Source organism: Lathamus discolor, chromosome 1 (genome assembly GCF_037157495.1).
Source record: "Lathamus discolor isolate bLatDis1 chromosome 1, bLatDis1.hap1, whole genome shotgun sequence".
In the NCBI taxonomy this organism is placed as follows: domain Eukaryota; kingdom Metazoa; phylum Chordata; class Aves; order Psittaciformes; family Psittacidae; genus Lathamus; species Lathamus discolor.
Window position 1 is genome coordinate 162764894 of NC_088884.1, and position 25671 is coordinate 162790564.

Below are 25671 nucleotides of genomic sequence, written 5' to 3' on the forward strand. Positions count from 1 at the left end.
GGAGGAAGCTTGGAGGTGTGGTTGGGTGAGCTGTTCTCAAAGCCGCCATATCCGCTGTCTTGATAGCACTGCTCCCTTTATCTCAGCATCACTGTACACGCTATCCTTGGGAGTATTTCTAGAGGGATTTACAAAGCCACTGGAGTGGTTTAAGTGCTCGGATGTATTTGAATATCCCAATAAGTGTTTATCTGTAATTGAGGTCTTATAAAAACACTGTGAAACACGAGCTATCATCCAAATCCTGCCTCCCTTCCAGTGCAACTGGTGAATATCATGCTTTGATCATCCTTTGTCCCTATGGATTAGAGCCATCTCCTGTGTTCTTTGCACAGAGGACCCCCGAAAGAACTGAACAAGCAGCCTTGAACAAGCATCAAGAGGGCCCATCCCTGCGATGTTCAGGCTCCCCAGTGCCTTTTGTGAGGTGGTACCAGCTCTGGTACTTCAAAGGAGGATGAATCTGCTCGTGGGGCTGGGGATCTGCCTCCCCGCTCCTGACTGTGAAGGAGGGGTTGACTTGAGCCCCACAGTGTAGCTGTGCATACCTCCAAGGTTTGAGTTATCGCTCTGCAGATCCCATCCTCCCTCTCTTTAATCCCTTTTCCTTTCTTCTGTCATGCTTTTGACCCCAGCGATTTTCAGAGCAGTCACATTCGCTTCCTAGGGTTTTCTTGGGATGGAATTCGCATGCAGGAAAGGGGAGGAGGATTTAAATGGCTTTTTCTGTACTGTTTGATTGTCTCTGACCCTCTCCTTTACTCATTTCCTCATTCCACAGCCAAGTCCTTTTATTTTAATCTCCTCAGAGCGTTTCATATCACAACCATCAGAACCTTTTTCAGGCCTTTTACTGTATAGGGCTTTAAAAGATGGGGTGAATATTGCACCGAATGGGCTTGAATGCCTCACAGAGAGCTTCAGGAAGGAGAACCACATCCATGCTCCTGATTATTGGGCATAGAACTCTTCTTAATCCCCCCCCCCCCCCCCGAAGGAACAAGCGATGGGAGGGAGGGTGTTGTTGCTGTTGGATTTATTGGCTGTGATTTAGCAAATAAATGCTTTATAATCACTTCCTTGCTGCTCCTCGCAGCCAAGAAAGGGAGACGTGCAGTGAAGGAAGGGCAGGCTGCCTGCTCCTGCTCCCTCTTTCCCTTTGGATTTGCATTTCCTACTTCCCGGCCTGCTTTCCTTTAGACCTCTAATGAGCATTTAGATACATATTTAGTCTTATGGCTCTCTATAAGTTGTATATTAAACAGAAGAGCCCAAATTTGGCCCCAGGCCAGTGTCTGCTGTGGTTCCTGGCTCTGTGCTCGGTTGCTGCTATTTGGATGTTCCCGTATTTCCCGTCCAGGAGAAGCCGTCAGGAAAATAAAGGGAGATGTGGATACACTGAAGTCAGCTGAATGCTTTCAAATGTTAGACCAGGCTGTACGAGGGTGGGGAATAAACCTTGCTGCTAACACAAGCAGATAGTCCCTCTGCAGTGCGAGCTTCCCTCCCATCCCTCTCAATGGAGATTCCTACCTGGAGCAGCCTTCCCACTAAAATCTCTCCCGTTGGCTTTCAGCCCCTTGTATAACAAAGCCTTTTCATTAGGGGAAACGCTGGAACAGGCAGCCCAAAGAAGTGGTGAGTGCTCCATCCCTGGCAGTGTTCAGGGCCAGGTTGGACAGAGCCTTGGGTGCTGTGGTCTCTGGTGAGGCATCCCTGCCCATGACAGGGGGGTTGGAATTGGATGGTTTGAAGGTCCTTTCCAACCCAAACCATTCTATGATTCTATGAAAAGACTTACATACATGGTTAAGAGCTTTGGACAAGAAGGAATGAAGATAGCTGGCCAGCAGAACTCTTGAACGTGAGGGTAGACCTTTGAAACTTGAAGCTGAACTCAGCTGCACACTCGTTCCAATGATACTGGAGGCACCAAAGCCACTGGTGTGGTGCAAACAGCCTTGAATTACTTGTAATATCAGAGTAATGGCATGGCTTGGGTTGCAAGGGATATTAAAAGCTCATCCAGTTTCAACCCCTTGCCATGGGCAGGGACACCTTCCACTGGAGCAGGCAGCTCACACTTACGTGGAAAGGGAGAATTTGCATTTAATTTATAGTTGATAATGAAAAGAAACCTTGAAAGTGCAGGCTGAGAAAGTATCGAGTATTGATTGTCATTGAACCTGCCCGAGGGGAGACTGAGCTGAGCTCTTAGGCAGAAGCTCTTCCCTGGGAGGGTGCTGAGGCGCTGGCACAGGGTGCCCAGAGAAGCTGTGGCTGCCCCATCCCTGGCAGTGCTCAAGGCCAGGTTGGACACAGGGGCTTGGAGCAAGCTGCTCCAGTGGAAGGGGTCCCTGCCCGTGGCAGGGGTTGGAGCTGGATGGGATTTAAAGTCCCTTCAACCCAAACCAATCTGGGATTCTATGATTTACATTCCTTTTGTGTTGGTTGGACAGCTCAGAGGCAGGATCCTGAAGCAGCGCAATGGCTCTTGGATGGAATGGGGAGTTACTTGTTAAAATGTGAGAAGTTCCATATGTTATGCCCCAAAACAACCACCTGTTAATAAATTAGAACAGCTATTATCATAGAATCATAGAATAGTTTGGGTTGGAAAGGACCTCAAGATCACCCAGTTCCAACCCCCTGCCATGGGCAGGGACACCTCACACTAAACCATCCCACACAAGGCTTCATCCAACCTGGCCTTGAACACTGCCAGGGATGGAGCACTCACAACCTCCCTGGGCAACCCATTCCAGTGCCTCACCACCCTCACAGGAAAGAATTTCCTCCTTAGATCCAATCTAAACGTCCCCTGTTTCAGTTTTAACCCGTTACCCCTTGTCCTGTCACTACAGTCCCTGACGAAGAGTCCCTCCCCAGCATCCCTATAGGACCCCTTCAGACACTGGAAGGCTGCTATGAGGTCTCCACGCAGCCTTCTCTTCTCCAGGCTGAACAGCCCCAACTTCCTCAGCCTGTCTTCATACGGGAGGTGCTCCAGCCCCTGATCATCCTCCAGGCATGAGCAAAGAGAGGACATCAATCAGCTCCAGCAATTCCCATCCATATGGATTTGATTTAAGCAGGTTATCCTGCTTCATACAGGAACAACAGCAGGCATCGAACAGGGAGATCTGCATATAAAATACCCTATTGAACATTGCTGGGAAGGGCAGTGGCTGGCTGGAGTTGAGGTCTCCAGTCAGGGCTTCCTTTAGGATGTTTTCAGTCAAAGCCATTGCATTTGTGGTACCCTTTACCACTCTATGTCCTATGTGGATGCCGTACCCACTGTCCTGATGGATATTTGGCAGTTCATTTATTTCTTGTAGCTGTTCCAGTTTCAGTGAAAAAATACTATGTTTTTGGAGCAGCATTTCACACTTTGGTCCTTCTTTATCCAAGTTTGGCCAGGAGTCAGCCTTTCTCTTCCTTGGTATGTGTGTGAGGTGTGGAAGCTATTGCCTGCTGCAGAGAAAGCAATCCTTGGATAATGCATGGTCTGGGGTGAGGCATCCCTGCCCATGGCAGGGGGTTGGAACTGGATGATCTTAAGGTCCTTTCCAACCCAAACCATTCCATGATTCTATGAAACCCAGGTCCTGAAATGGGTTGGGAATATTCATCAGGCAAAGTCGGTATCGTAACCTGCATTCGCCTGGGGAGCATTGAAAGCAATTCAACTGGTCTGATGGGATGGGTCCCTCTCCTCTCTCCCTGTATCCCACCCTTCCTCATTTCTTTCTCTGCCTTCCTTCCCAAAGAAAGGAGGAGGAGGGGGAAGAAAAGCAAAGTAACTTGTATGGGTAGAGGGGAGAGGTAATTAGGAGCAGTGGGACCAATTTAGAACCGGAAGATTTCAGAGAGGCTCACACTCACTTTGACATCTTGGGCTTTTCCATAGAAGATAAAAGGAAAATAAAATTAATCTATTCCTAAATTATAATTCCTTTGGGGTGGTTTTTTTTTTGGTATTAATGTCTTTAATTAGTGTAGTTCATCAATGAGATGAAGGCATTCTCAAAAGGAAAGTCTCCATAGGAAAAGCTTCCTGGCAGCGGGATGGCTTATGCTGTGGGGAGGAGCAATATCCCCGGAGAAGAGGTGGAAACTCCAATGTTAAGACTGGATGGAGCAATTTGGGAAGTTTCTTGTAGGGAGCAGCCTTGTGCTGCGTGGTGGGGTAGGACAGGATGATCTAATCGGTCTCTTCCCTGTCCGGTTCATCTGGTTTTCATTTCCTAATGCTGAGCGGTGGGAAGGGAGGTGGTGGGCTGCTGGGAGGCTGCTGGTGTTCGGGATTGGCCATTTGTTATAGGGTTAGTGTTTTTCTGGGCTGGGATTCTGCTATTCCAGGGTATTTTAATTAAAAAGGACATCTTAGCCCCTTCTCTGACTGTTTCTATGTGTGATCATCTCCGCAGTGATTGCTCTTCAGCAATCCTGAAGGCGCACTTGAGGCATCTCCCAACAGTCGTGTGTCAGTAGGGCGTCAGCTGCAGAGATTGATAACTGAGGGCTCTTTCACTAAGATTTCAATCGCTTTTCCTTTGCTTCCACCCTCAAGAAACCCTGTTTCCTACTTGCTTTGTGGTACAGAGCCCTAAAAATGGGTAAGAAATCAGGGCACAACATAGGTGGCCGTGAACGTTTCATTTCTTCTCTCTTCTTCCTTTGGTCATCATGAAGGTTGGTGTTGAGGAAACCTTTTGTAGCATGTTAGGATTTGACCTGCTCGTAACAGTAGGTTATGTGGCTGATGGCATTGGATGTGTGGTGGCTGAATCATGTCTTGAAGGTCGCAAGTGGTCTGCCACCAGCCTTATATATCTATGTGTCTATATATCTATATATCTATGTATCTATATGTACGTATGTATTTATGTATCTATCTATCTATCTATCTATCTATCTATCTTGGGTTGCCCAAGAAAGCTGTGAATGTTCCATCCCTGGCAGTGTTCAAAGCCAGGTTGGACAGAGCCTTGGGTGCCATGGTTTAGTGTGAGGTGTCCCTGCCCATGGCAGGGAGTTAGAACTGGATAATCTTAAGGTCCTTTCCAACCCTAACCATTCTGTGATTCTATATGTCTATGAAGGTGGTTGGTGTTTCTTTTGATGGGAAGACGGCAAAGGATTCGTGACTTGGTGTGAATTTCCAAGGAGGAATGGAGAGATCTGATACATCTCACCTGGGAAGGGTGGCTTTGCAGCCAAGCCAGAGATGGCATGATGGAGGAGATGGTTGTAGGGCCTAGAGTAGGGAAAAGATGGGAGATTAGACTGTACAGATAGGAAGAAGATGGATTCAAGGTTGGTTTAGTGCTAAATGTGAAGGTTGTCCTTGGGACAGAGAAAGTTGGAGCAGGGAAGGCGAGGACTGTAGAGCGTTGGATAAAGGAGCAACATTAGCTTGGATCTGTGGTGTGGTCAAGCAGTGGGATGCTGGGTTTGAGCATACAACAGCCCAGCACCCTTCATGTGAAAAACCTGCACAAGGAAACTTTTTATCCCCAGCAGAAGAGAGATCACTCAGTGCATCTCTGCTGAGGACTATCAGCAGCTCTCTGCAGTTGATGACTTCATGGTTCTATTTGTTCTTGAAACTCTGATGCATGTAAACACAGCGCACACGTGTCTATTTTTGAGGCCATGGGAGCATCTTTATGTGGTTCTGTAATGCTCGTCTATTTCCTTGTTTCAAGTGCCAGAAGCAGAGCCACAGAGTGAGCTTGTCATAGAATCCTGGTTTGTGTTGGAAGGGAGCTTAAAGCTCCTCCAGCTCCAACCCCTGCCACGGGCAGGGACCCCTTCCACTGGAGCAGCTTGCTCCAAGCCCCTGTGTCCAACCTGGCCTTGAGCACTGCCAGGGATGGGGCAGCCACAGCTTCTCTGGGCACCCTGTGCCAGCGCCTCAGCACCCTCCCAGGGAAGAGCTTCTGCCTAAGAGCTCAGCTCAGTCTCCCCTCGGGCAGGTTCAAGCCATTCCCCTTGGCCTGGCCCTACAGGCCTTGAGCTCCTCATCAGCCACCACCCCCTGTGTCCATCTCTGGGGTCCTCTCCTGGGCAACACCTGCAGAGACCTCCCTTGGGTCCATGCTTGTGATCAGGATGTGCTCAGGGCACATCCATCCCTTCCACAAGTGCAAGCGCAGGTTTCTGATGGATCTGGTTTTGCCTTGGAAAAGGAGATGGGATTTCAGGAGGAAAAGTCCATTCCCCTTGACAGAGAGTTTATCCCCCTGACAAGTTTAAGTCCTTGTGAACTCTCCCAGTGGTGAGGGACAGCAGGAGTTCAGTATGAATCCCCAATCCCAGCCAGTTTTCATCCCTCCTTCCAGCAGTGATTTGTGAATGTTATTGCCCCCAGTCTTTTAAAGGACATTCCCTGGCAAAAGGAAGAGTGTTTTTCTGGGACTATTCTTATATCAAAGTTGCTCCGTGTTTAAGATTTCTATCCAAAATAGTAATAACACCAATAGAAACGCAGCTTTTGTGTTCTCCTCTTACATTCCCCATTCACCCACACCCCAAGAGCTGCAGCTTTGCTACCGCTTGAGACCCAGAATGAGATTAGAACTGATGATCACATGGAAATCAGCTCCTCCATTTCCTGCTCTCCTGTGCGAGGAGCAACGGCGCACAAAGGGAAAACCATTGGCACATGAACTGCGATGTAAAACTTAGCCTAAAACGGGGAAGCAGCTGAGGGCTGTGCTCACATTGGGCAAGGCAGTGTGGTTGTGGCGCGTTGCTCCAATCTAGCGAATTCTGAGCAGCACGATGATAACTTCGTGCAGGTTAGTTCAGTTCAGTGTCAAAACTGCAACACAATGGAGATAGATTTTTTTCCCCTGATAACTGTTTTGATCCAGGTTTCCTCTTGTCCTGCAACTTGCAAGTAAGTGGCCTGCTCGCTCCTTGCTTTCATTGTGCTCGGGGTATTACAAGCTCAGATTGTTTTGTAAACTGCTAATTTTAGACGTTTCTTGATGCTTATTGTTCCCTTCGTTGAGCTTTTTTTAATACCGTGGCAGAACCTCTGCAGAGAAGCGGAAATCATCTGTGTCCCGAGACTTTGGTGTCTAGACTGGATAAAGGGCGAGAAAACACAACTGGAGCAGTTGCCCATCGCCCTTTTGTGAAGTCATTTTGCTTTCCTGATCCAAAGTTCACAGTTAATCCCCTTTGCCATAAAATCAGGTAGTGGTAATTGGGTAAAAGTCATAACTATACCTATATTGAGTGAATTACTGTCTGTCTTTCACCTAAGCAGTGTTCAAGGCTAGGTTGGACGAAGCCTTGGGCGAGATGGTTTAGTGCGAGGTGTCCCTGCCCATGGCAAGGGGGTTGGAACTGGATGATCTTAAGGTCTTTTCTAACCCAAACCATTCTATGATTCTATGATGCTATAAACCTGTTTGGGAGTCACAAACCAGGTAAGACCCAATGCTGATAACCTCCCCTGCAGTCCTGATCCAGCTCTGGGGCAGCAGCACAAGAGGGACGTGGAGCTGTTGGAGTGAGGCCAGAGGAGGCCATGGAGATGCTGCGAGGGCTGGAGCAGCTCTGCTCTGGAGCCAGGCTGAGAGAGCTGGGCTGGGGCAGCCTGGACAAGAGAAGGCTCCTGAAGGGGAGACCTGAGAGCAGCTCCAGTGCCTAAAGGGGCTGCAGGAAAGCTGGAGAGGGGCTTGGGACAAGGGCCTGTAGGGCCAGGCCAAGGGGAATGGCTTGAACCTGCCCGAGGGGAGACTGAGCTGAGCTCTTAGGCAGAAGCTCTTCCCTGGGAGGGTGCTGAGGCGCTGGCACAGGGTGCCCAGAGAAGCTGTGGCTGCCCCATCCCTGGCAGTGCTCAAGGCCAGGTTGGACACAGGGGCTTGGAGCAAGGTGCTCCAGTGGAAGGGGTCCCTGCCCATGGCAGGGGCTGGAACTGGATGAGCTTTAAGCTCCCTTCCAACACAATCCAGGCTGGGATTCTATGGGTGTGAAATCAGAAGCAGCTTTCCGAATCAGTAGACACATATAATGCCAACGTGGGCATTACAGATACAATTGAGTTGCTAAGGCAGGGCTTTCCTATAGTGCCTTGTATAGCCCCAGATCGTCTCATTATTCCACTTCAGTGTGAATTAACAATGCACAGAATATAAAAGCTTGGCAACCCCTTTGCTTAGAGGGTCAGTTCATCCCAGGTTTTGTAGGGCTGTGTCATTTTCGAGTTTTACGCTGTGGTAACAGCATCCCCCTGGAGCAACACTCACCAGAGCACTTCCCTTACAAGGGCCGGAGAGGATCATGTGTGGAAATGGAGACTTCGCTCCATGTGCATTACTTTTCCCAAAGAAAATAAGGTGTTTTGTCCTTATTCACCCGGTTGTATAAAGAGAACTGGGTCAGTCGGACAGCAGCTCATGCCAGCAGCGTGTTTTGGTGTGCTGCATTTGGGATGGGAAAGATCACGGAGCTTGGGATTAACGCTTTCTTCAGCAGCAGCAGCAGCAAGGGGTGATGGCTTTTTATCCGCAACAGGAACTTCTGCAATGATATACATCAGAGTTTCACATTCCTGGATGTTATCCCAACACATTGGTCCCATTTGGCATGGATTAGGAACCAGCCATGGGGCTATTCATTGGCTCCTATGGGCAACCTTGGATCTCATCTCTTTGGAAGAAGCTTAATCCTTATCACATCCAAAAAGAAGGATCTCAGTGTTCTTTGATAACTTCTGTGTTTTCCAATAGGGTGACAAACTACAGCAGTTGGGCATGGTCGAGGGTTAGGCAACAGTGGGCAAAGGCACAGCAGTGATGGGGTGAAATTCCTCTCTCCTCCTCTCCCCATCAACAGGCTACTAATTACTCAAGGAGGGAATAGGAGGACTCTGGCAGGTAGAGTGCTGGCAATGAGATGCCATGTTAAATACAGCCTGGACCTGCCTTTAACCAACTTGAGGCCATCATGATTACACGAGGAGTCCTGCTGGAAAAGAGCTGAGATGACACGGCCGGAGGTTAAGAGACAGCTTTGAACATCCACAAGCGAGCGATGCAAATCCCTAGAAGAGTTCTTCTCTCCCTCTTGGTTTACAAGCAAGCAGCAGGCTTGGACCTGTCCTTGAGGAGCTGCTAAAGAGCACTGAGGACCAGAACACTACAAAGGATGCATAAAATGAATGAAAAGATCCACTTCTGTCTGCTTTAACATGGATTTTGCACCAGAACCTACATGGGAGATGGATGGATGTATGGGGAGGGTGAGAAGTTGCATTGGAAACCTTTAGCTCTTCTTCCACCCAACCCACAATCATAGAATAGTTAGGGTTGGAAAGGACCTTAAGATCATCCCGTTCCAGCCTCCCTGCTGGTGACAATGGGATAGCCAAATGCTGGAGATGCTTGTCATTCTGCAATCTCAGTGAGGAAAAGGAAGGAATAAAGGCCACTTCTGTTAGTTATGTGGGAATGCTGGGGCTTGGCTCACCATGCTCTTAGCTCCTTATTGTGGTTGCTCCACTTCCCAAGTGGAGCTGCCTTCATCTTGCGCAAGCAGAGTACCTCCAGGGTAGGACTTGAAATCAAATTCTCCTCTTCCAGTACAACGTGAGGGTCATTTAAGGATGACCCAGTGCAAGGACACCGGGTAGAAGCAGGAGGAGGAGCTCACCCTTTTATTTTGCCCAAACACAGGTCTTTATTTGTCTCCTTCTCTGCTTCTCAGCATCTTCTGCCCTGGCACTTGGGTTACATGGCCAGAGGCTGTAGCACAAGGAAGTTTCCTCTATAAAATGGGTGGAAAGAGCCTGAATGAAAACTCCCTTGGGCTGGGAGAGGGAAGGTGGGTACACAGCCAGACACAGGAGAGGAGGTGCCATTATTCCTGCATGCTGGAAGCAATAGCTGGCTCCCTGCAGGCAAAGCTCCAGTGTGGCAAGGAAGGATGTAGATGATGGTAGAGACCAAAGGGACTTGGGACACCTCACTGTCCTTGCCTGCCCGGCTTGTCACCTGCTTCCAGGCTGGCTCCCTGGCTCCCCGTCATGGAAATCAAACAGATCCTTGTACTGTAGATGTGATTCAGGGAATACTTTGCTCCAGGGACCTACTTGGTGTGAACAAGAGGCGCCGGATTTCCCTTCTGTCGCACCAAGTCCTCCACATGTACTGCAGGGCTTGTGGAATTGAATGTCCCCATATGCTCCTCTGCTCATGGGACTCATCTTTTTCCCTGCCAAGCTGTTAAAACCCCAGTCTTGGTGTGCCGCATCACAGCTCTTGTAAGATCTCAGGCCTTTTGAAATGGAAAAGAAGCAAAAAACACCCCACAGGAAGATGCTGTCGGGCCATGAGGACCTTGTAGGACCCAGGGACAAGCCAGAACGTGCTACAGGGGCAGACCCTGCTCCAGATGGGGTGATCCTGAGCAATGGGGTTGCTTCAAGGGGCTGAGGGTAACTCGCTGCTGGATGCCTTTGTTGCATAGATACACCCCGTAGGACCTCTTGAAGAGCTGGTTAGTGTTATTATAGCATTATATATTATATAGATAGCATTATATAGCTCCAGCCCTCGCAGCATCTCCATGGCCTCCTCTGCCCTCGCTCCAGCAGCTCCACGTCCCTCTTGTGCTGCTGCCCCAGAGCTGGATCAGGGCTGCAGGGGGGGTCTCCCCATCACACAGCAGAGGGGCAGGATCCCCTCCCTGAGCTGCTGCTCACACCCTGGGGGTGCAGCCCAGCACACGGGGGGGTTCTGGGCTCAAGCGCTCACTGAAGCTGGGTCATGGGGAGCTTCTCCTCACCCAGCACCCCCAAGTGCTGATCCTCAGGGCTGCTCCATCCGGTCTGTGATTGTGTTTGGGATTGCTGGGCCCGTGTGCAGGACAAAGCAGGGAGAAGCAGTGAGGAGGATATAAACCAGTCAGTGGCCGTGGCACCGTGTCAGATCTTGCAGGATGGTTTTTGTGGCTCTTATCTCCATGCCCAAATAGCTCATGGGAAGGTGGCACTGGATTAATTCCGTCTATGCATAAATCTCATCATCAGAGACGTGCTGGGACACGAGTTGGGGCGGCCAACCATTCATTTCTATGTCGTTAGTTTTAATTCCAGTCCACACCAGCAAGGATTACAAGTCACCCACTGTTGATGCTCCTTGTTTGACTCTTAATAAGCATCTCGGCATCTGCCATTTGTAACTGGTTCCTCCAGCTGGGTTGAGAACATCCCGCATCTAAAATGCCCTTCTGCTGATGAGAAAAGCCACCTGGAAAGAGCAAGAGCTTCCCCATTCCCTGCTTCTGGCTGCATTCTCCCTTTCCAGAGTGTCTTTCCATATGGTGCAAAATCTGCTTTAGAGGCTGTGTCCATTGCCTTCAGTGTTGGAGGTGGGACGTGGTCAAACATGCACTCACAGGCATGTTGTCAGCCTCAGTGGTGGGTGCGATACAAGGGGTTGGTTTTCCTTCAGCAAAGCAACCAGTGAGCACTTGAGAGCTAAGCCCTCTCTTGCACTGCTCAGCACAGGAACTGGGAATGAAGATGCTACCGCATCTTCCAAAGCCTCCAACCTTTCTTTCCTGTAGCTCATGCTCTACAGCAGAGTCAGAGATGGGGAGGAGTCACCTTCCAACCTTATAACCGTGCAAGCATCTATGCATCGGAGCACCAGGGATATGAAGAGATCCCATCACATCCAGAGAGCTTGATTTTTAAAGGCAGCTAAATCACACCCAGAACCCATAGGATGCTTGTGGAGCCATAGCAGGAGAGGAGAAGAAGCCGGTTGGAGACCAAGTGCAAGCACTCCATCACGCCATTCACATTTATGTTCAGCACTTCTGGAATGACATGTAGTTACAGAAATTATCTGGAGACAGTGCTTTTGGAAACAGTGTCCTAACCTGAAGCTATTGCTAAGGTAGAAATGACCAAAAATGACCCTGTAATCAACTAACTCCTCCTAACATCCTCTTGCTTTGTGTATGTATTAGATGTCACCCCTGTTCCATCTGTAGGACTGATTTCAACCCTTGTGCACCTCCCAAAATGACATCTTCTCCTTTTCTCCCTCCAGTTTGGTACACCCCTGCCTTTGGTTATGGAAATGGTTTATGTTAAGGGCAGCGAGGCGCTGGCACAAGTTCAAGGCCAGGTTGGACACAGGGGCTTGGAGCAAGCTGCTCCAGTGGAAGGGGTCCCTGCCCTTGGGGTTGCACTGGATGGTTTTGAAGGCCCCTTTCCCACCCAGACCATGCCGTGGTGCTATGAAAATGGATGAGTTTTAGGCTGAGCCATTGCATCTCCAAACACAGTCTTGGTCTTCAGGAACAGACTTTGTCTTGTGTTTGTGCAGCAACAAGCTAGAGAAAGCCTCTCTGTTGTTGCGTGCGAGCTCCTGTACCATTTAATGCCTGGGTTGGGGGGTCTCCTATTTAACAGCGATACTGAGGAGCCTTCTGTGTATTATGCTGTAGCCAGGGCGTGATGGAAATGGGTGTTTTTGTAGGAAAGCTGCTTTTCAAAGCCTTTTGAAAAGCCTGGGACAGCAAAGACGGTCAAAGATGGGGATGTCTCGGTTGCTATCCACTGCAGTGCTATTGAAATTCAAATGCTGAGATTGAGTTCTCCACTGTTCTGCACAGGCTTAAAAGGGATTGAATTCAGCATCGGTTTTGGTGGCCCTTTGGCCAAGGTGCCTCATACAGGGGGATATGAGCTCTATTGTAGCCTCTTAGTGTTTGTTTATCACTAAAATATGAGTGACATGAGCTGATGTTTAAGACCTTCTTTTTAGGCAAAAATAACCCAGAGTGGGCCAAAAACCTGAATTCCAGCATTACCTTGACTCTGTTTTGTTTTTTATATGCATCCAGGCTGCTGTCTTCAAGGAAGCTTGAAATTCCCTTTGTGCTTTTTGGTTTTGCCCCTCTCCGGGTTTCCTTTAGGCACTGGAGCTGCTCTCAGGTCTCCCCTTCAGGAGCCTTCTCTTGTCCAGGCTGCCCCAGCCCAGCTCTCTCAGCCCGGCTCCAGAGCAGAGCTGCTCCAGCCCTAGCAGCATTCATTGTTTTTCATGTAATTGGCTTTGCAAACTCATCCAAGCTGCAGGCCAGGAGGTGATGCTTGGAGATGCCGGATGTGTCCAGCTTCTGTCTGGAGCGGAACCTCAGGCTTCTCCTGCAGCTCCATCTAGAGGGGAGGAAGATGGGCTGGTCATGGAGGCTGTTGGCCTCTCTGGACCACCATGGCTCTGTTGTCCTCTTTACCCTGCAGCACCTTGCCAGGGCTCTCAGCCATCACGTCCCTGGCCTTGTGATTGCTTTGATCCAAGAGTCATTTTGCTGTTGGAAACCTTGCTGCAAAGCTGGTGGCTGTGTATATCAGGGAGGACAGTATGGCCATACCCCTCTCCTTTCCATACCAGCACTGGGGAAAGAGCATTTCTTTACCAAACCCTGAAATCAGGTGCTGTTCCCTTGGCTAAGGATGTAGAAACCGCATGATGCTCTACAGTTGCCTTTGGGGTTGATTTCACCAGAGAAATCACTGCAGTTTGGGAGGAGGCTTTCCTTGAGAGGAGATCCCAGCTGGACATTCCCAACATCTGCACTATGGCTGTGCATCTCCATGGACCTCTTTGCTGTGGCAGAGCTTGCTCCTCCAACTTCAGCTTCCCTCTTGCCATGCTGACAATGGCTCCATGCAGTCCTGCAGCGCGCATCAAGCTTATGAACACCTCAGCCACCAGCAATGACCTCAAGGTTCCACCATGGAGTTCTCAAGTCCTGGTTCACCTCCTGCCCTTGCTGGAGCAGAACACGAAGCCCACGTTGGAGCAACACACGGGCTTAGGCAGAGCATCTCCTGCTGCAGACAGCAGCGTGCTCCAGCTATTGGCTTTGGTTTAGAGTCCACTACCTAAAACTCGTATTCTGAATGCCATCCTGGAGGGAAAACCACAACGGGGATCAGTGTCAGGTTCTTTTCCCTTATCTAAGACCTCATTCTCCCTGTTTTTTCCTATCGGGTGGCACCAGGATTCCCAGCTACCCGTCTGTGCCCCAAAAAAGGCTGGTTTAAACCTTAGCAACAGGGTATTTTTGTTTAGACTGTATTTATTCTCCTGTGAGACTCATTGTTCTCTCCCATGCCTTGGCTGGTCCGAAGGCTGGTGATAAAAGCCCTTGCTGACAATAATACAGTTGAGTTCAGCCTTTTGTTGGGGAGGTTAAAATAGAGAATGAATTGTGAATAACATGGGAGGGGAAAAGGTTCTTGTCCCAGGCTCTTGTTTAAGCACTTTAAGGGTAAGAAAGTGCATTTTAATTATAGGGATGGTTGAGCATTAGGGTTTGGGTTGGTATCTGCAGGGGCTTGTACCCGCCCTGTTGTTTAAGACCAGGATTGTTCCATTTTGTGTGATCTTGTGTCAGCAGAAAATAGGTTTATAGCATGATGTTAGGTTTATGATAGGTTTATAGCAAACTATGTATAATATATAATACCTTCATGATGTTAGGTTTATGATAAATTTATAGCTACATATATATATATAAGTATATATAATAGGTTTAGAGCATTAGCAATGATAGAAGATGCCCAGCTTGGTGTGGCTCTAAGACCTGTGCCTACAGGATCACTTTGTCTTGAGCAAGGACCCCTTCCACTGGAGCAGCTTGCTCCAAGCCCCTGTGTCCAACCTGGCCTTGAGCACTGCCAGGGATGGGGCAGCCACAGCTCCTCTGGGCACCCTGTGCCAGCGCCTCAGCACCCTCACAGGGAAGAGCTTCTGCCTAAGAGCTCAGCTCAGTCTCCCCTCGGGCAGGTTCAAGCCTGGAATAGGCTGGCCCCGGATGGGTGCTGCGCTGTGCCCATAATCCTTTCCCTATGGAGGGTGAAAAGCAAAGTGCTGCACATGGAAAAGAACCAGGATCCTCTTTTATTTCCCCCTTTGAGGCAGGAAAAGAAGTGAGATTCATTTTATCTTTAGCAGCATCACCTAAAGCCCTGAAAGCACAATCCCCCCACTTGTGATCCCATGAACCAGCCTCTCCTCTTCCTCTCCAGCACTGCTGGGGATGCATTAGGTGTGCTGTTAATCACCTATAAACATGATTTGTTAGCTAGAAACCATGCAAAGGGCTGATCTCCTATGTTAGGAGATAAAATGTGGCTATCAGATGACTACATATAAGAGTAACTGGCCAAGCACAGGAGCATCCTTATCCAGAGCAGACAGGGATTGCTACGTTACAAATAACATAATAAAGGCAGTGGGATTCAGCCGCCATTGATGGTGTAGTTGGAGGCATTATTTTTAACCTTTTAATGGGCTTATTTACAGGAATTAGCACTTTAATGCTGTGTGCTCGTGTCCCTAGTGCAGTATAAGCTGGTTCAATGTGACCACAGAGAGAACATCTGCTTTTGTGAGCAATTAGGGAAATGATTGCCAATTACAGGGACTGCAGGTAAGAGCAGCTGGGATTGAGGCTGCGAGGAGGGGTGGAAGCTTTTCAAGATGCTGATGTGAGCAGGGAATTCACTGGGAGCATAAATATCCCAGGAGAAAGGAGCCTGTGCCTGGAGAGCAGCCGCAATATCCTCAGCAAGGAAAGGACTTTGGGGGCAGCAGTTGTGGGGTGATTCCCATTATCATTCACACTGTTGGCGTTCCATAGGATCCCAGCCTAGTTTGTGTTGGAAGGGACCTTAAAACTCATCCAGTTCCAACCCCTGCCAGGGGCAGGGACCGCTTCCACTGGAGCAGCTTGCTCCAAGCCCCTGTGCCCAACCTGGCCTTGAGCACTGCCAGGGATGGGGCAGCCACAGCTTCTCTGGGCACCCTGTGCCAGCGCCTCAGCACCCTCCCAGGGAAGAGCTTGTGCCTAAGAGCTCAGCTCAGTCTCCCCTCGGGCAGGTTCAAGCCATTCCCCTTGGCCTGGCCCTACAGGCCCTTGTCCCAAGCCCCTCTCCAGCTTTCCTGCAGCCCCTTTAGGCACTGGAGCTGCTCTCAGGTCTCCCTGGAGATGCCCTGGATGATGGAGAAACGCAGAGTCTGTCATGGCATTTATGGCTATTATAAACTATTAGCTCAGTTTTGGTCCTTGGCCCTGCTTTTTAGCACAGTTTCATCCTCTTTGCAATCCATCATCCCATGAGAAGGGTAAGATACAGGCGTTTCGATGAGCTGACTTTCTAAAGCAGCATCTCTGAGGGTTTCTCTCTCCAGAAATACCTGTCAGGCTGTCTTCCCTTCACCTGGAAATGCATTCTGGTATCTTATATGTAGATGGTGTTAAAAACCGTCTGTGTCTGGCAGCACAACTGCTCCCAGTCAGACTTTTCAGCTTGAAGCCTTCAGCAGAAGACGTGCCTCGAGATGCTTTTGGCACTCAAATAAAAACCAGAGAGGAAAATGCTTTCAGCTCCTGTTCCCTTCCTTTGCAAACCTGGTTTTTAGACCCTTGCAGCCACCAGTACAACTGTGATCCTGGGGTTTTTCCCACCTGGAAAAGTGCAACAGACACACAGTGAATGTGAGATGCGGGGAATGCATCCCTGGCCCCGCTCTGGCTATCACCATCACCCTCAACCCTTGTTTTCCCAGCTTAATACATGCAAATGTATGTAAAGAGTAAAGACTGTTCCACCGAGTCTTGCACGTTTGTTCCGAGGGAAGGAAAACCAGCTGGATTTACAGGGAATTTACAAGCTGAATTCTCAGACCCACGTATTAAAAACACCCAAAAGGCTGCCGGTGGCAGCCGCCGATGCTGACCCAGGCGCTGCTTCTGGCGCCTTGCTTTTCCTTGCGCCCGGAATCCTAATGGCGTGGAGATGGAGCTTTCCGAGACCTGGAGGATCTCCTCATTAACAGCCTCTGATTGTTTTATTTTTTCCCCTAGTTTCATAATCACTGATCTCGGCTACACCGCAAAGTGTTACTGTGGCAACAGGGCTGAACCCAGCGGCGGTGCAGAACCACCGCAGGTAAAAGTGGGGATTTCACGGCTCTTAGCCCATAGGGGCTGCTCCGGGGGACGGGCTGGCTGCTCCCTGCATCCTACAAGTGTCCCGGGCGGATTTCAGGGTAAGCACAAGCACCCCGTGAAGCTGCATGAGGGAACGCATGCGTTTGTCATTGGAGCTCAGCCTCTGTAAGGAGATTTGAGCGCTGCCATGCGAACGAGCCCCTCCGGCACCTTTGTTTTAAAGGAGGATGCTCTGGCTGCTCGCCACCAGCTTGGAGCTGGGACTTCAGCTGGGTCCTGCAGAAAGGGCTGAGCCCCAAAGCTGGGCTTTGTTGTTTGGGTATTGATGGGGGTTTTTTGCTTTAAATCCGTGTTTCTCCTCCCCACGTACCATTTGTTTGCTCTCCGAGAGGCATCTTGCTAGGGAGGGATGTTGTTATGCTAAATCATGGCCATGCTTCAGCCTCACTCCTCAGGCAAAAGCAACTGGTCCTTTTCAGAGCTGGTGCGTGAACTGCACTCACGTTTTCTTTGTGCCTGTTACAAAACATGCCTGGAACAAAGAAGGGGACACCTAAAATGGGATATTTAAGGAAATATCTTCCTATATGACTTCTTTTCTATTGCATTATTAATTCATGGGTTTGAATAATGACTTGAAGCAGCTTCTCTTGTGCCTCTCAGGCAGTTCCTCTCCGCTCCCCAGTGCTGTGTTGTGCTGCAATGCCCATCCCGTTTGGGGAAGGGGCACCAGGAGACCATGGGGTTTGGTCTCCTATTTGCTGGGGGGGGGGGGGGGGGGTGTTACAAGCTCTGGGGGTGTTGCTTTGGCTGTATGAAGAGTTCAAGGCTAGGTAGGACACAGGGGCTTGGAGCAAGCTGCTCCATTGGAAGGGGTCCCTGCCCGTGGCAGGGGTTGGAGCTGGAGGAGCTTTGAGGTCCCTTCAACCCAAACCAGGCTGGGATTCTAGGATTCTATGAAATACCCCTCAAGGAGGTCTCAGCTCCCTCTCCCCTTTGCAACACAGCTCCTGTGCCCCACCATCCCTCACCAGCCTGGCCAGCAGTGAAACTCTTCATCACCAGCACTTGGTTCAGCGTTGTTCTTTCATCTTCATCCTCCTGGCCCAACAGCTCCCTTGGCCTTAGCTCATTGCTTTCCTTTTATGTGGAACTTCACCTTGTCTCAGCTTTTACCTGTCCCACCTTGATGCTTCCTGATGCCGTGTCCTTCAGGAAACCCTCTCCAGATGATTGTTCTCCATTCTACAGGTTCAAGATGCTCTCCAAAGAATCACAACCCCAGACTGGTTTGGGTTGGAAGGGACCTTAAAGCTCCTCCAGCTCCAACCCCTGCCACGGGCAGGGACCCCTTCCACTGGAGCAGCTTGCTCCAAGCCCCTGTGTCCAACCTGGCCTTGAGCACTGCCAGGGATGGGGCAGCCACAGCTTCTCTGGGCACCCTGTGCCAGCGCCTCAGCACCCTCACAGGGAAGAGCTTCTGCCTTATCTCCAACCTGGAATTCTCCTGTTGAAGTTTAAACCTATTCCCCCTTATCCTATGGCTCCAGTACTGAAAAGCTGGCAGGACAATAAGCTACAGAATCACAGAGTGATTGAGGTTGGAAGGGACCTCTGGAAGTCTTATGTTCCAGCCTCCCGACTCAAGCAGGACAACCCAGGACAATCCAGTTGCCCAGGTCTCTTTCCATGATGATTTTTAATGCCTCCAGGGAGGGAGACTCCGCAGCCCCCCTGTGCAAGTACTTGGTCACCCTCACAGCCAAAACGTGTTTCCTTATCCCTGGCAGTGTTCAAGGCCGGGCTGGATGGGGCTTGGAGCAAGCTGCTCTAGCGGAAGGTGTCCCTGCCCATAGCAGGGATGTGCTTTAAGCTCCCTTCCAACCCAACCCATTCCATGAATAAATAGCAAAGTGCAGGGAAGCGGTGATTTGTTGAAGGTTGGGCAGGTGGAGAAAGCAGAACCCCAATCCTTTCCTCAGGCTTCTCCTCCTCACACACTGTTGGTTCCAGCGGGCGTCACTCATGTGGAAGCCTCCTGTTTATGTAGAAGCCAAACAGAAAAGGCCAAGAAAACCAAGTGGGTTTTCAGAGAGGGTGAATGGCTGCTGTGATTCATCTTTTCTGTAGAGTGGAAAAGCAGAGGGTGGGGGAATGATGCTCAGTGACACATCAAAGGCCTTGTTTCAGCTTCGGAGACACATGCGAGGCATTAGTCACTGCCTCTTTGTGCAGCGAACCCCTTCTTCCTCCCTCAACTCCACTGCTCCTGCTCAGAGCTCCTTGGGTGGTGTTAATGAAGAGAAGAAATCCTTGGCATCTCATCCAGCGGGCGAGGTTGGGGATTATAGGAATGAAGAACCTGGTGCTGGTGGAATCATCGTGCCATCGGATGAGCCCATGAGCTGCTCTTCTCTGCCGTGGATCACAGCTCTAGCGAGAGGCTGGAAAACCGCAACCGGCATTTAAAAGGAGCAGGGAGAGGAAGAGGGAATGGCAGGTTTGTTTTCCAGGGTGGCTGAGCCATGCTGATGGCTTGCTGCCACCAAAAAGGAAATAAAACAAGACCTTTTTCCCCTTTCTTTATGCTCGTGCTTGTTCTCATCCTACTGTGAGCTGCTTCAAAGAGCCAAGCGGTGCAAACACTAACCTTGCTCCTAGTTTTGCCCTTTTCCCTGCCAAAAAAAAGGAGGAAAAGTGACATTTCTTCTGTATTTCACTGTGGTTGGGGTCAGCGCAAGGCATTCGGGTGGTCTCGGATGAGCCATACATTTTAGCATCCTACCCATAGCAGTGGTGGTGCCTGGGGTCCTGGGTGGCATTTGGTTTGTGTCTCCTCCTTGCACGGAGAAAAAGATTGCTGCATTTTCCAGGAGTCAGGAATATGTCAGAGGTGGGGGTAAATCCTGCCTTTGATTGTGGATGCCTGTATCCGGATCTGGGCAGTTTCTGCAGCTAAATACTAATTCCTTGCTTTCTGCAGCCTAACCCCCTATAGCAGCACACACTAAAGGACCAGTTTTAACCCCCTTATTACTTTATACAGAGATTATTTCCTTTCTTTTTCCTCTCCAGCATCAATCTTCTTGACCACATTTGCTGATTTTAAACCATACATCCTGCAGCCCTAAACCCAGCTTTTCCTATAGGGAGATCCTGAGCAGTCAGTGCATGGGAGAATGCAGTGCATATGTACTATAGAGTGAGATAAATAGGTATATATATATGGATGGTTAGATACTCTTATATATATAAAAATATATATACTATATAGAGATAGAGATAAATATATATGCATATATAGATAATTTAATATATATGTATATACTGTATAGAGATAGACATATACATAGATAATTTAATATATATGTATATACTGTATATAGAGAGATAAACATGCATATATAGATACTTTTTGTATATATAAAAATAAATCTATACTGTAGAGAGATATATGCCATATATTGATACTTTAATATATATAAATATATATACTGTATGGAGAGAGGTAAACATATATATATATATACTTATATGGGGGTTGGAAATAGATGAGCTTAAGGTCCTTTCTGACTGTAACTATTCTGTGATCCTATGATTATATATATAGGTACAGATACTTTTATTATAAAAGTATACTATAGAGATAAATATTTATGGATATATAGATACTTTAATACATATAAAAATATATATACTCTATATAGAGAGATAAATGTATACATACATAGAGACCTTATTATATAGAGAAATATGTATAGGCTATATAAAAAGGTAAATACATGCATAGATACTTTTGTATATGTATGAATATTAATATTCATACATATGAAGGTTTATACATATCCTATATAAGGAGGGTTTATACAGAGAAATAAATATATATGTCGATGCTTTTGTATATATAAATGTATATATACTATGTATAGAGAGATAACCATACAGACAGATACTTGTCTATCTCTATAAGCATATTTATTTAACGCATGTATAAACGTATCTATAGCATTGCAGGAACCAGCAGCCGCTCCTGAGGGCTCCAGGCCCAGCCTTTGGAGCAGGAAGGTGTAAGGGAAGGCAGGATGCTGCGAGCATCCCCGTGCCGGAGCCGCGGAGCAGATCCCGGCTGCTCGGCAGGGCAGCGCCGGCGCTTGACGTCAGGGTGTTTTTGTGCGGCTCACAGGATGTCGAAGCCAGCCAAGAGCTGTGTTTATGTTGATAACATTACAAGTATTTCCTCTCCGTTTCCGAAGGCAGCAGGGAGGGAGCCGAGGGGGAAGGGAGACTCTCGGCTTCCTCCAGCTCTGGGGGTAGGACTCTCGAGGCCTTTTATGTTAAGCAGCGGGTACCAGCGGACCGCTGGTGTTTCTTTATGCTCCAGCTGGGAATAGGGAGGGTGGAAGCGTAGGGGTTGGGAGCTGGCACAGCCCTCTCCTTGCTCCCGATCCAAGTTAAGGTGATTGATAAAGCAGTGCTGGCAGCCGGGCACAGGAGCAGCTCCCGGGAGTTCTTGTGTAATGATCTGCACAGCGAGTCCTGATGCTTCCTGGTGTCCTGTTTCTTCTGACATTCAGTGTAATAAAGCTGTAAGAAACTCAGGGTCTGCATGGACTGCCCGCATCCAGCTTGCTGTGTGAAATCAGGGCAAGGCCTGGGGAAATCTGTGTTCTCTCCCCTTAGCAATCCTTTCCTCCTGGTGTGATCCACTCAAGGATCAATGAACTCATTAAGTGTAAAACCTCTGCTCTGGAGCCAGGCTGAGAGAGCTGGGCTGGGGCAGCCTGGACAAGAGAAGGCTCCTGAAGGGGAGACCTGAGAGCAGCTCCAGTGCCTAAAGGGGCTGCAGGGAACCTGGAGAGGGGCTTGGGACAAGGGCCTGTAGGGCCAGGCCAAGGGGAATGGCTTGAACCTGCCCGAGGGGAGACTGAGCTGAGCTCTTAGGCAGAAGCTCTTCCCTGGGAGGGTGCTGAGGCGCTGGCACAGGGTGCCCAGAGAAGCTGTGGCTGCCCCATCCCTGGCAGTGCTCAAGGCCAGGTTGGACACAGGGGCTTGGAGCAAGCTGCTCCAGTGGAAGGGGTCCCTGCCCGTGGCAGGGGTTGGAGCTGGAGGAGCTTTAAGCTCTCTTCCAACACAAACCAGGCTGGGATTCTATGACTATCAAGAGGGTTTTGAAGGCAGGCAGCTGCCTGCCCACTGCTGTAATCCCAGAGCATCTTCCACAGTGAAGGAGGTACCTGCAGTAATGGTTGGACTCAATCTTAAGGGTCATTTCCAACCTAAATGATTCTATGATCACCCCACCATCCCAAAGGAATTTTGCAGCTGGTACCCTTGCCCAGTCCAGGAATTGCCGGGAATAGCAGTTGTCGTCATGGAAATAAACCCAAGTTCTTCTATTGATTCCCCATACTGGAGGGCAGAAAGAAGAGGGGATTCGGAGCCTTTACTTCTTTTCACCCACCCTCCATGACCTGCTTTTGGTACCAAAGTGTGTTGAGGGTGGGGGAGAAGAGCTTTGAAGGCCTATGGGACATTTGGCTGTTGGCTTTAGAGCGTGGTATGGACTAACCCATCATCTTCCCTCCCTTAACTTTCCCAAAGGACTCCAAGGACCACGGATGGGAGAGGAACCAGGTCCTTGGGGTCCAGTCCCAGCTCTGCCACCCCTTTGTAGAGCGGCCATGAACAAGTCCATTCCCCTGCTAATTTGAGGTGTGCTGCAAGAGCTGGAGCAGAGAGCTCCAAGGATCCTTGGAGCCATTAAGAAAGGCTTAGAAGAGATGGGAATCTCTGCGGTGTTCCAGTGATCAGTTAATGATGGCATTGAGGAGCAAGATCTCAGCATGAGGAGCTGGTAGGATGCCAGTGTGGTGGGAGCATCCCTGTTAGCAACTGGTTTGTCTGCTCTTGGACCAGAGTGCTGCTGCAGAGCCAGTGCTGGCAGAGCTGTGAACGAAATGAATGGGATGCCAAATGAATGGGAATCCCAAATGAACAGGATTCCAAATGAACGGGAATCCCAAATGAACAGGATTCCAAATGAATGAGAATCCTAAATGAATGGGATGCCAAATGAATGAGAAACCCAGATGAACAGAATTCCAAATGAATGGGATTCTCAAATGAACAGGATTCTGAATGAATGGGATTCTCAAATGAACAGGATTCTGAATGAATGGGAATGCCAGATGAAGGGGATGCCATATAAATGGGGATCCTAAGTGAACAGGTCCCCAGATGAACAGGAATTCCAGATGCAGAGGATCCCAAAAGAACACGATCCCAAAGGGATGGGAACTCTTCATTTTGAGAGTCCTTTTCCCTTGTTACTGTGGGAGTGATTTGTTCCCAGTGTGGGAAGCAGTTGTGATGGTGAGACCTTGGTGCCTCCATCCGCCCTCACCAGGTTTCAGGAGCATCTCCATGCCGCTGCTACCACTGGAGATTCAGCATGGCTTTAGCTTCCTCCTGCCTTTGCACGTGGGTCCCCTCTCCACGAGGGCCCTATTTCCATGGGTTCCCACAATAGGATGCTCAGAACAGCTGTTTCCTGCAGTGAGCTGCTTTCATTCTCGCTGACAGCTCAGCTTTGTGTGCTTTGCTATTGCAATTAAACATGGGGAGGACACGAGCTCCCTTTCCTACGCTGTGGGGGTGGAAAACCTCTTTGGCTTAGGACCGTCTCAGCTCTGGAGTGTGACTGCTCGTGCAGTGGCCTTGCAGCGCAGGCTGACATCCCGGTGCACTTACCACTGGGCTTTTCCCCAGGCTCCAGCTGGGCTGGCTGGCTTTCAGCCCTGAAAACACAGGGTCACAGAATGGTTTAGAAGGGACCTTAAAGCTCATCCAGGCCCAACCCCTGCCACGGGCAGGGACCCCTTCCACTGGAGCAGCTTGCTCCAAGCCCCTGTGTCCAACCTGGCCTTGAGCACTGCCAGGGATGGGGCAGCCACAGCTTCTCTGGGCACCCTGTGCCAGCGCATCACCACCTTCATCCTTAAACATTCCTTCCTTATAAACACGGGGTTTTCTCCTCCAAAGCCAAAGCAGTTGAGAACAAGCACATCTCTCTGGCAGGTGGTTGAACATCTTGCATGGGGTGTGTTAAGCACCAAGAGTGGAGCGTGTCATCAACACCCCTCCTGCTGCGGGTTATCCAGACATCCCACCCCAGAGCAGAGCCTTGGGGAGGCATCGCCGGACCAGCAGCAAGAGGACTCCAATCAGTTCAAATGCATCCAGACAGATACTTGAACCTCTGCAAAGCTGCTGTTGCACCAGTGGGACCACTTGGAGAAAGCCCTGCCCTGCTTGCAGCAGCAGGGCTGGCCATGGAGGGAGCTAAAGGAAAACTCTTATCTCTGGAGCTTGGTTTCCTGCTGCTTCAGGGTTTGTCTGACCTTTTGGTCACTGAGTCAGGTCCATTTTTGCCAGGTTTTCTATTGGAGGGGGGGTGAGGAAAAACATGTCAGTGGGTGGTGCTGATGGGAGGATGCTCCCGGGTGGGGTGGGGAGGATCTTGTATTCCTGATACCGTTCCCAGCACGTTGATGACTTCAGCGTTGTCCGTTTGCCCGGAGTTTGGGATGGGTCTAGATTGAAGCAGGTTTAAAGAGATCCAATGAGAACAAGCAGCACAAGATGTGTTTAAGAAGAGGGGAGGCTTAGAATGTGCATCAGGAATAAATCCCTTTCTTGGCAGCGTGATCATGGTGGTGAGGTTCTGCAGCCTTCTCCCAGGAGATGCTGAAGATGCAACTGGACAGGGGAGAGCCATACAGCCACTGCTGGTCGGTGGCACATAGAGTTTCCTGTGGGCTCGTAGCAGATGGGAGATGCTGGCCCACCCTTGGGAGGCCCAGGGCCATGTGCTGGGCTCTCTTCTGGCCAGGAGGATGCTGTCTCACATCGTGCTGTCATTTGCCTCTGGATCTGTATCTGCTTGAGAGGAGATAACGCTGCCCATTTCTCAGGAGCTGTTTGAGGTCCACAGAGGAAAGAAATTGCCGTAAAGACCTTGTGTTTAAAAGGGCTGGGGGAGAAAGCTGAGGGGAAGCAAGTTCAATGATGACAGCGCCCTGTAATTTAGCAGGATGCTTCCTGGAAAGAAACGTCCAGTGAGGAATGTGCAGCCTGGCCTGGAGATGAGCCTGGATTAGGATTATTATTACTTATGGGTATTTGTTTCATCTGCATGTGCAGGGAATCTGATGGGGACCTCTGGCCATGGAGCTGCTGCGAGGGCTGGAGCAGCTCTGCTCTGGAGCCAGGCTGAGAGAGCTGGGCTGGGGCAGCCTGGACAAGAGAAGGCTCCTGAAGGGGAGACCTGAGAGCAGCTCCAGTGCCTAAAGGGGCTGCAGGGAACCTGGAGAGGGGCTTGTGATAAGGGCCTGTAGGGACAGGCCAAGGGGAATGGCTTGAACCTGCCCGAGGGGAGACTGAGCTGAGCTCTTAGGCAGAAGCTCTTCCCTGTGAGGGTGCTGAGGCACTGGCACAGGGTGCCCAGAGAAGCTGTGGCTGCCCCATCCCTGGCAGTGCTCAAGGCCAGGTTGGACACAGGGGCTTGGAGCAAGCTGCTCCAGTGGAAGGGGTCCCTGCCCGTGGCAGGGGCTGGAGCTGGAGGAGCTTTGAGGTCCCTTCCAAGCCAGCCCAGGCTGGGATCCTATGAAT

At 49.7% G+C, this 25671-nt stretch overlaps 1 protein-coding gene across 4 annotated transcripts in view; it reads left to right on the forward strand.

Moving 5' to 3' along the window:
* The window catches only part of PTPRA (protein tyrosine phosphatase receptor type A), a 112374-nt gene that overhangs the window by 62344 nt on the left and 24359 nt on the right, over positions 1 to 25671 (forward strand). The window contains exon 1 of one of the 4 annotated variants that reach the window (XM_065662030.1): positions 17079 to 17099. The exons of the other annotated variants lie outside the window; for them this stretch is intronic. The gene's annotated coding sequence lies outside the window, so the exon portion shown is untranslated. Of the gene's footprint in view, positions 1 to 17078; positions 17100 to 25671 lie in introns of those variants that run through there. 4 annotated transcript variants of the gene reach the window in all.